General features: G+C 38.1%; 1 protein-coding gene across 8 annotated transcripts in view; it reads right to left on the bottom strand.

Moving 5' to 3' along the window:
• Positions 1 to 15,412, bottom strand: part of PRDM5 (PR/SET domain 5) — a 241,328-nt gene that overhangs the window by 217,617 nt on the left and 8,299 nt on the right. Inside the window, exon 2 of one of the 8 annotated variants that reach the window (XM_057502578.1) lies at positions 2,587 to 2,636. The exons of the other annotated variants lie outside the window; for them this stretch is intronic. The gene's annotated coding sequence lies outside the window, so the exon portion shown is untranslated. The remainder of the gene's footprint in view (positions 1 to 2,586; positions 2,637 to 15,412) is intronic. 8 annotated transcript variants of the gene reach the window in all.

The raw sequence follows: 15,412 nt of genomic DNA on the forward strand, positions 1-15,412 counted from the left end.
ACCGAAAGAAACAGGGAGACTGCCATTTATGACAACACAGCTATCAATACAAGGCTAAGCAAGTAATTTGAGAGAGGCTGGAAGCTGGCTGTGCTTCTCCACCTGTCCATGCCTTATTAGCCACTTTATACTAAAACTTGGGCACTCAGCATCACTTCTCAGGCAGACATAACAGCCCCAAAGTTGCTTTCTTTAAAAAGCAGTATATCTCTCCTCAACATGGTATCTTACCAGTATGTAATGGCAGTTAAGAAAAGCTGTATATAGATTGAAAGAAGGGGGGGAAATTAATATATACTGAACTCGCATGTGCCACACTCCAAAATTAATCCTATGTGAGAACTTCCCCATTTAACCATGAAGAAACTGAGACTCAAGGAGTTTAAATAACTTGGCTTGGTTAAGGCCAATAACCTAGCAAAGATCAGAGAGAAGACTATGAACGAATGAATGGCTTATTCTGAATGGAAAGATCAGGCAGTGTCCAGTTCACCATGCCACCACTAACAACTGTGACAGATCACTGTGACCCAGGGCCAAGGCAGGCACGCCTCTCTTCTCACCCCTCCCTTAACTACAAGGTTCAGCAATAACACAGGCTCATAGCGGCCCCTCAATACACGGACTGTTGAATTGAATGAAGAAACTGACTGATGTTAAAGCCAATCTGGAAGACAGACCAAAAAGCAAGGCACGTTTTTGGTAGTAAGCCTGAGGACTTGGTATTAATTCAAGTTGCTAAACTTTTCACTCCACTTTGTCATGTATTAAGCCTTTATTAACCATCAGAAGGTAATAATTTGAGTACACTTTCTAACACAGCTGATCTACCCATGAGGGTCAGTTCCTTAGGCAGTATAAATCTGGAGGGAAAAAAACTGAAACAATCAATTCAGCAGTGTCCAGAGGACAGAGGAAGAAATGGAAACCCAAACTAAGGCACTGAGATCAGGAAAAATGCCTGCTTGGATGCAGGCCTAGTAAGATTATTAAAGGACTTACAGCTTTGAAAATTCAAAGAATCAGGACTCTGAATTTAAAGTTTCATTATCAATAATGAACAATCACTGCATCAATTCAAATTACTGAACTATACAGTAAATACAGCTTTCAGTATTTTTCTTCATCCCATAGAAATACATTTTGCATCTCAGCCAGCAAATTCACATAAACACACATTAACATACAAAACTGAAATATAAGTTTCTTAAACAATACTACCCTTAGTCTATACAATATGCTCCTATATGTTCTACTCTATTTTACTTCATTTTTTGAAAAATGCCAGTTTTGATCCAGCAAGTTAATTTCACAATTCACCAGTGAGTTGCAATTCACAGTTTGAAAAATACTGACAAAAACACAGAGATAGAGGAGACAAATTTATAAGCCTATTTAGCAATCTGGATTTGATAAGATTGCCTTCAAAGTAGACTAGTGAGTATATTAGTATGATTTGATCAAATAAACTGGAGATTCTGTAGCTGCAAGGACACAAAAATGTAAACAGCAAACTCTTAATTATCCATAGCGCTGTGGTAAGAAACATTACAGGTAATTAAAACAATGTATATTTGGCCATAGATGAAGATTTTGTACTTGCTAGCACCACTTTCACTGATGCCTTCCCCTTAAAGATCCTAGCACCTGCTACCCACCCACTTCTCTAACTCTGTTTATGTTGTTTCTACTGTACAAACAGAGCTTTCTAATAATATTGTACACACTGTTTTATTCACTAACCATTTCTTACAGAAATTCTGGCCCAAGAGTAAGCATCTTCTATTTCAGTAGACTTCAAACCTACTTGTGTGACACACCAATAAAAAGAAGGTTTGGGGCACACACCCACGTATAGTTATTTTTTTCTTTTAGGTGAACCACATGAAATTGACAATATGTGACTATTTTTGACCTACAAAAATGAAAAGGTTTCATATGATTCATTATAATTTATATATATACACGCAATAGCATATTAAATACCTCACATGAGGTTCCTAATTAATTATAGGGAGGAAACCAACATTGCAAACGGATATTAGAAATTTCAAAATTTTCTAGCTGACTTCCTGGCATCGTTGGTTTTACTTTTTGTGATTAAATTGCTGAACATACCATGCCAGCAGCAGGAAAACTGTCAGCTCTACCATTTTCCTGCTGTTCATGTGTGCCTGCATTATTGATATTACCTTCAACCTGTGACTTGACTGCAAGAACCTTCTTAGAATTCCTCACTTCTAATTACCTAAGGGGTCACTATCTCAAATACCTACAAGGTTAGACAGGAAAGCATGACATCAGACATCCAACAACAAATATGTAAAGGACACAACAGGGACACCCACTTAGAAACTGTTTTTTCACTCTGTCTGAATACTGATGAAATGTGTGCAGAAAGAACACAATCCAATGGTGTCACGTAACTAAAAATATTTTAGAGAAGCTGATAATTCAAATTTATATGTGAAATCACTATTTTTCTGTAATTGGCAATGAATTCCACATTTTTACTCTGGTCAAATAAAATGTGACTGCAAGGCAAGTTCAACCTGTAGACACCAAAACTGTACAAGTCAAACTCACCTCTCAGACCAGCCCAATGCCCAGGCTACAAGGGTGCTTCTTTGCTGTTTCTGAACAAAGCAAATAATTAATCCATTCAATTTGTCATCCACTGGACTAGACAGTAACTTTAAATAAACAAAAATAAATGACTACAAACATGTGGACCATTTTATCTCATTTTGCTTAGTATTAGTTGTAAGAAGTTAAAAACAAGATTTACTGCTATTATCTCTCTTAGAATAGTGGGAAATAGCACTAGCAGAGCCTTCAAGAGATCTGGATCCTAATCCTTGCTCTGCCATTAATTAGCTGTGACACTTTAGGATGTCACAAACATCTGAGCTTCAGTTTCCTTACCTACAAAAAGTAGGGATCTGGATTAGGTGATTTTTAAGATTCCTTCCAGCATTTTAATTCTATTAAAAATAGCTTCCACAAGACAAATTTAGAATAATATGAAAATCAACAAGAGTTTATAATTGATTGAAACACTAACGAATCCTTAAGTCCCTAGTGACTGTCAGAGAGGGAAATGAAAAGAAAAATACTGTTTTAAACCTCCTGTGCCATCCTAATTACAGGATATCACTAAAATTAGTAAAGGAAAAGGACTAAGCATTTTACACTACCTTTTCAATAGTAACACTAGTTCAGGATAACCAGACAACAGCAAATGAAGGAAAGCTCTTCTGTACAGAAGAATGCTAACTTATAAAGGAAGAATATTTGAGTGAAATTGCCATTTTAAAACACCTAATAAAATAACTGATTCAGGCAAGAATTATCAATGGAAGCCAAAACCATCATGTAAAATAGATATTCATACAGTATCATATCAGATTACCAGTTAAGTACTAAGTACCTTTACAATGGAAAAATTACATTAACCCATTGTTGGCATTACTAGCATGGGGAAGCCATGTATTTTATACCTCTTGCTATTATAATGCAGCATGAAATAAGACACTCTAGCCTTTCATTCCCCAGTATCTGCCACAGGAAAGTGAGAGGGGCGTTTGAATTCTCCAGGAACTTCCAGGGCAAAAGGACAAGTAAACACACACCTCTTCCCCTTTATCCTGTCCCCAACCCAGCACCTGAGAAGATGGGTGCTACCCAAGAAGAGAGCACATGGATAAAACATATATGAGAGAGAGATGGGTGCTTCCTACATTCCTTCCTGTTTCCCACTGCTAAAACTACACTATTTAGTGCAAAGCAAAAAGTATCCTGAGGGTGGAGAGAACTGTTTAATACACAATGTCAGTGCATTAAAAAAAGTATACTAATCCAAACCTAACTTCCAGATTAGAAGAAATACAGAAGATGGAAAAACAATCAAAGCCCTGGTAAAACAATCAGATAAATCCAGATTGTGAGATACTCTACACACAAATGGCCTGATCTCTTCAGAAAGACACTTTAAAAAAAAAAAAAAGGAAATGGGAAGATGGAAACTGTTAAAAGAGATTTAGTAGACATAATGAAATGTAATAGCTGGTCCTTGATTGGTTCCTGGTTAAACAATAAAACAGCTATAAAAACATTCTGGAGGCAACTGGAATAATCTGAATATGGCCTGGAATTAGAAGATATTAGGAAATTACTGTTATTTTTGTTGGCTGTTAAAATGATATTATGGCTATTAAGGAGAATGTCCTTATGCTGAAATATTGAGGAATGAATTGTCATAATGTCTGTAATTTACTTTGAAATGGTTCTGCAAATAAAAAACATGCACATAAAAGATGAAATAAATTATATTAAAGTGAATCAATCTGCAGTTGAATCACTCATACATGAAATAATGATTTTTCACAGAAGGAGTCTAGAGTCTCCACTTAGAGCATAATTATATTTCACTGTTAAACTATTGTGCATGTGTGTGCTTTTGCAATGCAATTAGGCCTTCAACAAAGGGCATTTCTAAAAAGTTCAATAAGAAAAATACCTAATCTTCTTTCCCTACTGTGACTACCTGGGCAAAGACAAGTTGTCTCACTATATTCTTTTCATTATTACTACAATGCTGACCTTGTCAAGGGAACTAATTTACCCAGACAGAAAAACCACATTTACAGATTCTCATTTAGATAGAGAAGAGAGTGAACATACATCAAGATTTTCAGTGAAAGCTATATCAGCTGGCCAGCATACCTTAATGTCTTGGTTACTTCCTCCTTCTCCCTACCTGGAATAAGAGAATGATAGCTGGGGCTAAAGCAGCCATCCTGAGGCCAAGAGAACTGCAAAGGTTTCCACTCTGACATTTTAATTCAGTGACCTGTGATAACAGTATAAAACCAGCTGCTAACTTTGTGTTAGAGGGTGAATATAATCCCTAAGTTTTAGATTATTGCGATTGTCTCTATGACTTTCAGCTGATACAGAAGGTAAGAGATAGTAGTGCCAAGAAATAAAAGAATTATTCTGTATTAAACCCATCACTTACAAAATAAATATGAAATGGGAAATGAAGAAGAATTGTGAAGAAGTTCTAGGTATATCCTGATCTGCATGTAGCACCTCTTCTCTTAGCCCCAACCCTAAACTACTTGATTCTCTTGAGCAGAACAACTTCTATAAGCATGTATAGGCAACTGGATGTAAGTGAAGCTTTAGGTTCTGGCACAGAACTGGGGTAAGCCATTCTCTCCAGAGGGCTGAGTAATAAACTGGAAAATAGCAGAGAAGCCAGGACTGATGACTAGAAACTTATGGAGATCTGAGAAGATTTTCAAAGTCAGCAATGGATAAAAGGGTCATAGCCCACAGTCTTTCTTGTCCTTGCAGCTCAGGAAAGCAGAGGGACTAGAAAGGTGACTGACAGGGGATTGAAAGCCTATTTGCCAATAGAGACCCAATGCAATAGAGATCCCTTTGCCTATAAGGCAGAACAGATACCACAGAAAGCTCTCCAGGAACCACTTTTGGGCTTCAATAAAGCAACCAAGGCAAACTGGCTTTACACAGGGGCCCAGCTGCCTGAGAGAGACAGATCAGGCAGAAAAATGAGAACCACACTTTGTAAACTGGAACTTCTGTAGGAGACAGAAGGCATTAATTAAAAAGGATATCTCAATTACATACAGGAATTTAAGGCGATTCAAGTACAGCATAAAAAAAACTGTTAAGAGTGAAAAAACATGACTTTTCAATTACATATCTTTAGAGAATGAACTGAAAGAGAAACACAACAGCCTGAGGATCACTTGCACAGTGAGAAGATCCTTTAGAGTTGGGGGGGAGAGCTACTCGACAGCGCACAAAGATCCAGAGAGAATATCATCCACATGACTCAATGAGGAAAGGAATCATAAAGAAGCCCTTAACTAAACAAATGAACCAGAACAAAGAACAGAAAATGAGTAGCTGGTACAGGTGCATAAATTAATGCATGACAGCTCACTAGGTGTGCGGCATATACAAGCTGAACAGCAACTCTTGAAACAATAGGAATATACTTCTAAAAGAAATTTCATTGAGTAATACATCATTTCATAAAAAACAGGAGTTGTTGGGGAAGGAAAGCAGGAAGGCAAAAGCATCCCCAAAGTTGCATAGGACTGGGGGTGTTCAAAAGGGAAGGAGAGTAAGAAGGAATAGGGGAATATGGAAAAGCTTATGGAAAAAAACTATGTGTTTTTATAGTTAAAATGGTTGAACTCTAGCTATTAAATAAAAAACAATGTGCTTCTGATTGAGAAAGAGGGGAAGATAAATAAATCATGAAGAAAAGGAAGAGTAGAATTAACAAAGTAACAAGAAGGGAAAAGGAATGAACAGTGACTTGAACAGACAGCAAAAATAAGGAAAATTAATGTTACAACAATGTAAAATAAGTAAGGAGCAGAGAAGAGATGACAAGAATAAAATCAACTATTTCAGCCATTACACTCAATATGATGGAGTTAAACTCTCTCATTAAAGAGAGAGATTGTAATACTGCCTTATGAAATATAAACTAGCCACATATGATTACAAAAACATAAAACAAATGATAAAAATGAACTGAAATAGGTAAAGAGATACAAATAAAAGAAAGGCAGCAGTGTCAACATCAGACAAGGTCAAATTAATGGCTGAATGCACTAAACAGAATAAAGCAAAACACTATATAATTATAAAGAGTATATTTATGATGAAGATATAGCAGTGAGAAATCAGCAGCATAAAAATATTAGATATGCAAGAACTAAAATGGGAGACTTTTAAATACCTGTTTCAAAATTGGATTTGCTAAGCAATAAAAGTAGTAAGAATATAAAGAAAATGTCACTAATTTAAAAACTTTTAAAGTTCAACATACACCAAGGATTTAGGAAAAGTATCATTCCAACCCTAATAATAAGAAAGGCTGATAAACTACAAAATCGTAACTTTCCTTGGTGAGAGCACTGGCTTACCTGTAGCAGGTCACAGAAGGAAGAACTGCCAGCCACCATACAAGCAGGTAAGAAATCAACTAATATTTTAATGGTTTGTTAAAGGATGCATTTGAGACAGCTTGACAGGACAGAACCACTGAAAGCCTAGACCTAAGGGGAATTCACACACACATGCAACTTTTCCCAAGGATCTCCCCCGAGAAGGAAGATCAGGGGACAGACAGGAGAACAGGGATACTCCCTCGGTGGCACAGACCTGCAGGAGAGCTGAAGCTGCTACAAGAATGGCACAACACCCCACACCTCCTGCCCTGCCCTGAACTCTCTCTCATATATGGGGAAGCCTTTAGCCACTTGAGGAAAGCAGCAATCTCTGTCACCTCCAGGACACAGGTAAAGTCCCACTGCTGCTAGAAGGGCAGGAAACAGTACACGTTCAGAACTTATGCCACAGCCATCTAAGGATTCTTACCACGGACAGGGACAGGAAACACTCTCCCACAAAACACCAACCCCAGATACAAGGCAAACGTTTGGCTCCCACAGGGAATGATGCAGGAAGGCTAAGAAATCCCAGAAGTCAGGCTGATAAACCCTGGATAAAAGTGAAGCTGAACCAAAACAGAGAACCTCAAATAACAGCACACAGCATTGTACTACTGGGGGAAGAGCAGCGGCATGGCAGCACAGTGACAGAGCCCCTTACATCCTAGGCATTCAGGGACAGAAGCTGCGAGTACAGCACAAACATCACAAAAAACCTCAAGCACTCCAGCCACCAAAAAAACCACAGGACAACTCTAGAAGACTCCGAAGCCTCTGGTGCACTGCACGTAACTATGCCAACAACATAATGCAAACCCGTCTTAATCTGCTAACTAGACTGATCCCAACTCCCACACTAACATCCTGACAAAATAAATGAGGTGCACATTCCCAGGCATAAACACTATTTACGACTCTCGTTTCATGCATGATGTTGGGATTCAAGCAAAAATACGAGACATAAAAAAGAGCAAGGAAAAAACAGCCCATTGTGAAAAAACAGCAATCAACAGAAACAGATTCAGATATGGTTCAGACATTTGAATAATCTGACAAGTACTTTTAACAATAATCAGGATTAATTTACTAAAGAATCTACTAGAAAAGGCAGATACTATGCATGAATATAAAGGAGAATTCAGTTGAGACACGGAAACTACAAGTTAAGTCCAGTGGAAATTCTAAAAATAAAAATCACTGTATCAAGATGAGTTCCTTTGACGGACTTACCAAGAAAGTCAACACAACTGAGAAGAGAACCAATAAACTTGAAGATAAGGCAATAGAAATTACCTAAACTGAAGCACAAATAGAAAAAGAAAAAAAAGGAAAAAAGGCAGAACAAAGCATGTAAGGGCTGGGAGACAACATCATATCAAATGGTCTGATGTACAGGTAATTGGAGTCCCAGAGGAAGACAGACAGATTAGGTCATAAGTAATATTTGAAGAGATAATGGCTGAGAATTTTCCAAAAGTTGACAAAAGACACTGAGCCACATATAAAAAAGACTTTTTTTAAATTTTAGATACATCATATTCAAAATGCTAAAATCTAAAGGAAATGAGAAAATTCTTACAAGTAGAGGGAAGAAAAGCATTCTGTATATTCAAATGTAAGACTGGGCAGACTTCTTGTCAGAAACTATGCAGGTCAAAAGACAAGTAAGCAACATCTCTTATGTAATGGAAAAAAACTGTCACCATGGAGGAGATACCTTTCAAAGATAAAAAGCAAAGTACTTTTACAGACAAACAAAAGTTGAGAAAATTCACTGCCAGCTGACTTGTGACATAGTAAATGTTCAAAGAATATAGTTCAGGCATAAGGAATATGATAGAAGAGAGAAAACTAGTTCAAAACAAAGAAATGAGCCCCAGAAATGGTTAAAAAAAAGGTAAATCATACAGTTTGTCTTATTTTTAATTGCTCTAAAAGATAACTGATGGTCTAAAAGGAAAATAGAAATGCACTGTAAGGTTTACAATATAAAATAAAATAGATGAAAATAAATGTCATGAAGGATGGGCAGGAGGAACTGTAGGTCTTGTATCTCACTGCCTCTTTGACAGACACCCATGCATCTCATAGACATCTCAAAAATCAGCATGGCTTAAACTGAGCTGATCTTCCCACTTCAAACCTCCTCCGCCCACAATCTTCCCCACCTCAGCTGTTGGCTGACAATCCAATCCTTCCAGTTTCTCAGGATAAAATCCGTGGAATTATCCTGGATCCTTCCTTTCTTTCACCCTTATCTCACCAACACACTGTCACCACAACCTTCAATCTGTACTTCCAACACCGCCATCACCTTGGTCTTCACCACCGTCTCTCACAGGGTCGATTACAATAGAGTCCTAACAAGTTTCTCACCTTACACACTTGCCCTGGGTCCAACTATTGTCAACACAGCAGTGAGAGTGAGTGATCCTTGATAAACTCAAGTCAGATAATGTTGCTCCTCTGCTCAAAATCCTGCAGTGGCTGCCCATTTTACTCAAAGTAAAGCCAGCGTCTTTAAAATAGCCTGAAAGGCCCTAAGCAACGTGGCTCTCCTCCAAGCACCCTTCCCTTCAGCAACTCTCTGACTTCCTCCCTTGGTACTCAGCCCCCTCACTCACTCCATTCCAGCCTCACTGGCCAACTTGTCCTGGAACACAACAGGCAAACCCCATCTTACAGCCTTTGCTGCCTAGAATGTTTTTTCCCTAGAAATATGTTTGACTTCCCTCTTCCTATCCTTTAAGTCATTGCCCAAATCTCCCCAGGTTAATAAGGATTAACTGGACCACCTATTTAACTTCTTCACACACATACCCACACACAATGCCAAGTCGACAATACCCAGCTTTACTTTTTCTTTTTTCCACAGCACTTAACACATTTTAACACAGTATAAAACTTATCAAATATGTTCACTGTTTATTTTCTGTCTCCCTTCACTGGAATGAAAGCCCCACCAGAAACAGAATTTCTATTTTGTTCATTATTATATTCCAAATGGCCAATATAGATCTTGGTGATGAAGATTTATTGAATAATTATATAGAACAAAACCTGAACAAATGAAAATTATGGCACAGCATAAAATATATTCATTCATTAAAAATAATAAAGTAGAGCCAAAGTAGGTTACTTGAAGGGATTTCCTCAAGATACTGTTGAATCTGTTGAAAGGGAAATGCTAGATGATTAAATGAGTTTACTCTTTTCTTATTTTTGTAAAATAACTTTTTTAAAGTGTATGAGTGGGTGTATCTGTGGAATATGAGCATGTATACAGCATTTATCAGTATAAAGAAAAAAGATTTGTTTTTTTAGTGAAAAAGACATTTAATAATGATCTGAGTTCAATTCTGATTAATCAGCTTATCTAGATGACCTTCCTCAACATCAGTTCCTTCACCTATAAAACAAGAATAGTAATGGTCACCTTGCAGACTTGTTGTAGGGCTTAAAAACAAAAAAGTGTGACTCATCCTGTGACTGTTGCCTGTCACTCACCCTTCTGTCACCAGCAACTCGCCCAGTGCCTAAACAATGGCAGTTGCTCAAGAAATATTTGTTGAAAGAATTAACTGTAGCTGTTATTATCACCAAAAAAAACCCAGAAAAATGAAATAAGAAGTTTCTGAGAAAACATTAGGTGGATTAATTATACATTTTAAAACATTCTGTAGTAACACCAGTAAATACAAAGCTACACTGAGTCACTATCGTTGAGCATAAATGTGTGAACAGAGAAAAGAGATAGACTTCTGGCAGAATCCATGGTGATTACTTTCCCTCTCATGAAGTTTCTAGAATAGTTATCATCAGCCACCAGGAAATATAAACAAACATCCACTGGCAGGATTCTAGCTTTAGTGTAAAAGTCCACTGTTTCATGAGAGTCACCTTCTAAGTTTATCAACAAAACACCTTATCCAGGATTTGGATTAAAGATGGCAGCGTGAGAGGAGAGACAGAGGCTTCCTCCTAAAACTGGATACAATTAGAAAATTTAATTGGCGCAACTAATCCTGAGAGAGCAACAGGAAAGAGGACAACATCAGATTGCACACACCTGGAGAAAAGAGCAGACCTCAGCAAACGGGGTAACATTCAGGAGCTGTGGCTCTGCAGGACCAGAGCCCCTCCCCCACCCCACCTCACCAGCAGGAGGAAGAGAAACGGAGCAAGGAGGGAGTGGAAGGCCTGGGACTGCTGAATACCTAGCTCCAGAGATCTGCTCTGGGAGCACAAACCTACATTTCATGGTGCTTTCATGAGACTCGCATGACTACCGAGTTGGAAAGTTAATACAGGCAGAGTTCCTGGGGAGACTGGGATTCTGGCTGCTTGTGGAAAGCATGGATCCATATCTGGCTGCTCTGGGACAAAAACTTATACCTGTGCGCCCGGCCCACTGGCTCAGGCAGTGGAGACAGGCACAGGAGCCAGGAGGCCGGGAACAGCTCTTTCCTACCCCCAGTACTGCTCCCCTGCGACCCCTGACATTGCTTCAGTGGCTCAGCAGCTCCAGAATAGAACTTCTGGACACTAGAGGGCGCCATATACAAACATGAAACGCCAAAGGAACCTTGTCTAGAGTAAAATTGTTAATACAACTCCCGAGAAAGATTTAAATGATGTGGACCTTGTGACTCTTCCTGAAAGGGAGTTCAAAATAAAAATCATCAACATCCTAATGGAGGTACAGAAAGAAATCCAAGAACTCAGGAATGAATTCAGGTCAGAGATCCAATCCTTAAAGAACACAACAGAGGGTATTAAAAGCAGGTTGGATACGGTGGAGGAGACAATAAATGAAACAGAAACTAGAGAAGAGGAATACAAAGAAGCTGAGGCACAGAGAGAAAAAAGGATCTCCAAGAATGAAAGAATATTGAAAGAACTGTGTGACCAATCCAAGCGGAACAATATTCGCATTATAGGGATACCAGAAGAAGAAGAGAGAGAAAAAAAGGATAGAAAGTGTCTTTGAGGAGGTAGTTGCTGAAAACTTCCCCAATCTGGGGAAGGAGATAGTCTCTCAGGCCATGAAGATCCACAGATCCCCCTACACAAGGGACCCAAGGAAGACAACACCAAGACACATAGTAATTAAAATGGGAAAGATCAAGGATAAGGACAGACTGTTAAAAGCAGCCAGAGGCAGAAATAAGATCACATACAAAGGAAAACCCATCAGACTAACAACAGACTTCTCAGCAGAAACCTTACAGGCCAGAAGGGAGTGGCATGATATATTAAATGCTATGAAGCAGAAGGGCCTGGAACCAAGATTACTTTATCCGGCAAGATTACCATTTAAATTTGAAGGGGGGATTAAACAATTTCCAGATAAGCAAAGGTGAGAGAGTTTACCTGCCACAAACCATCTCTGCAGTCTATTTTGGAGGGACTGCTATAGATGGAAGTGTTCCTAGCATTGGATAGCTGTCACCAGAGGTAGTAAAATCACGGTAGGGAGGGTGGAGGAGCTGACTGCAAGGTAAATGCAAAATTAAATTGACTCTCCACAAAGTCAATCAAGGGATAAAGAAAAAGTATAGAATCTGATACCTAATATATAAAGAGTGAAGGAGGAAGAAAAAGGAGGAGAAATAGAAGAGAACCTTTAGATTGTGTTTGTAACAGCATACTAAGTGAGTTAAGTTAGACTCTTACATAGTAAGGAAAGTAACCTGGAACCTTTGGTAACCACGAATCTAAAGCCTGAAATGGCAATAAGCACATACCTATCGATAATCACCCTAAATGTAAATGGACTGAATGCACCAATCAAAAGACATAGAGTCACTGGATGGATAAAAAAACAAGACACATCTATATGCTGCTTACAAGAGACTCACCTCAAACCCAAAGACATGCACAGACTAAAAGTCAAGGGATGGAAAAAAGATATTTCATGCAAACAATAGGGAGAAAAAAGCAGGTGCTGCAGTACTAGTATCAGACAAAATAGACTTCAAAACAAAGAAAGTAACAAGAGATAAAGAAGGACATTACATAACGGTAAAGGGCTCAGTCCAACAAGAGGATCTAACCATTCTAAATATACATGCACCCAACACAGGAGCACCAGCATAGGTGAAACAAATACTAACAGAACTAAAGGAGGAAATAGAATGCAATGCATTCATTCTAGGAGACTTCAACACACCACTCACCCCAAAGGATCGATCCACTGGACAGAAAATAAGTAAGGACATGTAGGCACTGCGCAACACACTAGAACAGATGGACCTAAGAGACATCTATAGAACTTTACACCCAAAAGTAACAGGATACACATTCTTCTCAAGTGCACATGCAACATTCTCCACAATAGACCACATACTAGGTCACAAACAGAGCCTCAGTAAATTCAAAAAGATTGAAATCCTACCAACCAACTTTTCAGACCACAAAGGTATAAAACTAGAAATAAATTGTACCAAGAAAGCAAAAAGGCTCACAAACACATGGAGGCTTAACAACACGCTTCTAAATAATCAATGGATCAATGACCAAATTAAAACGGAGATCCAGCAATATATGGAAATAAATGACAACAACAACACAAAGCCCCAACTTCTGTGGGATGCAGCGAAAGCAGTCTTAAGAGGAAAGTATATAGCAATCCAGACATATTTAAAGAAGGAAGAACAAACCCAAATGAATAGTCTAACGTCACAGTTATCGAAATTGGAAAAAGAATAACAAATGAGGCCTAAAGTCAGCAGAAGGAGGGACATAATAAACATCAGAGAAGAAATAAACAAAATTGAGAAGAATAAAACACTAGAAAAAAATCAATGAAACCAAGAGGTGGTTTTTGAGAAAATAAATAAAATAGATAAGCCTCTAGCCAGACTTATTAAGATAAAAAGAGAATCAACACACATCAATAGAATCAGAAATGAGAAAGGAAACATCACGACAGATCCAACAGAAGTACAAAGAATTATTAGATACTACTATGAAAACCTATATGCTAAGAAGCTGGAAAACCTAGGAGAAATGGACAACTTCCTAGAAAAATACAACCTTCCAAGACTGACCAAGGAAGAAACACAAAATCTAAACAAACCAATTACCAGCAAAGAAATTGAAGCGGTAACCAAAAATCCACCCAAGAAAAAAACCCATGGGCCAGATGTATTTACCTCGGAATTTTATCATACAGAGAAGATATTCTCTTAAAGTTTTCCAAAAAATAGAAGAGGAGGGAATACTCCGAAACTCATTCTATGAAGCCAACATCACCCTAACACCAAAACCAGGCAAAGACCCCACCAAAAAAGAAAATTACAGACCAATATCCTTGATGAACGTAGATGCAAAAATACTCAATAAAATATTAGCAAACCAAATTCAAAAATACATCAAAAGGATCATACACCACGACCAAGTGGGATTCATCCCAGGGATGCAAGGATGGTACAACATTCGAAAATCCATCAACATCATCCACCACATCAACAAAAAGAAAGACAAAAACCACATGATCATCTCCATAGATGCTGAAAAAGCATTTGACAAAATTCAACATCCATTCGTGATAAAAACTCTAAGCAAAATGGGTATAGAGGGCAAGTACCTCAACATAATAAAGGCCATATACGATAAACCCACAGCCAACATCATACTTAACAGCGAGAAGCTGAAAGCTTTTCCTCTGAGATCAGGAACAAGACAGGGATGCCCACTCTCCCCACTGTTATTTAACATAGTACTGGAGGTCCTAGCCATGGCAATCAGACAAAACAAAGAAATACAAGGAATCCAGATTGGTAAAGAAGAAGTTAAACTGTCACTATTTGCAGATGACATGATATTGTACATAAAAATCCCTAAAGACTCCACTCTAAAACTACTAGAACTGATATCGGAATACAGCAAAGTTGAAGGATAAAAAATTAACACACAGAAATCTGTGGCTTTCCTATACACTAACAATGAGCCAATAGAAAGAGAAATCAGGAAAACAATTCCATTCACAAGTGCATCAAAAAGAATAAAATACCTAGGAATAAACCTAACCAAGGAAGTGAAAGACCTATACCCTGAAAACTATAAGACACTCTTAAGAGAAGTTAAAGAGGACACTAACAAATGGAAACTCATCCCATGCTCTTGGCTAGGAAGAATTAATATCGTCAAAATGGCCATCCTGCCCAAAGCAATATACAGATTTGATGCAATCCCTATGAAATTACCAACAACATTCTTCAATGAACTGGAACAAATAGTTCAAAAATTCATATGGAAACACCAAAGACCCCGAATAGCTAAAGCAATCCTGAGAAAGAAGAATAAAGTGGCGGGGATCTCACTCCCCAACTTCAAGCTCTACTACAAAGCCATAGTAATCAAGACAATTTGGTACTGGCACAAGAACAGAGCCACAGACCAGTGGA

This window comes from Manis pentadactyla, chromosome 5 (assembly GCF_030020395.1).
Source record: "Manis pentadactyla isolate mManPen7 chromosome 5, mManPen7.hap1, whole genome shotgun sequence".
Lineage (NCBI taxonomy): Eukaryota > Metazoa > Chordata > Mammalia > Pholidota > Manidae > Manis > Manis pentadactyla.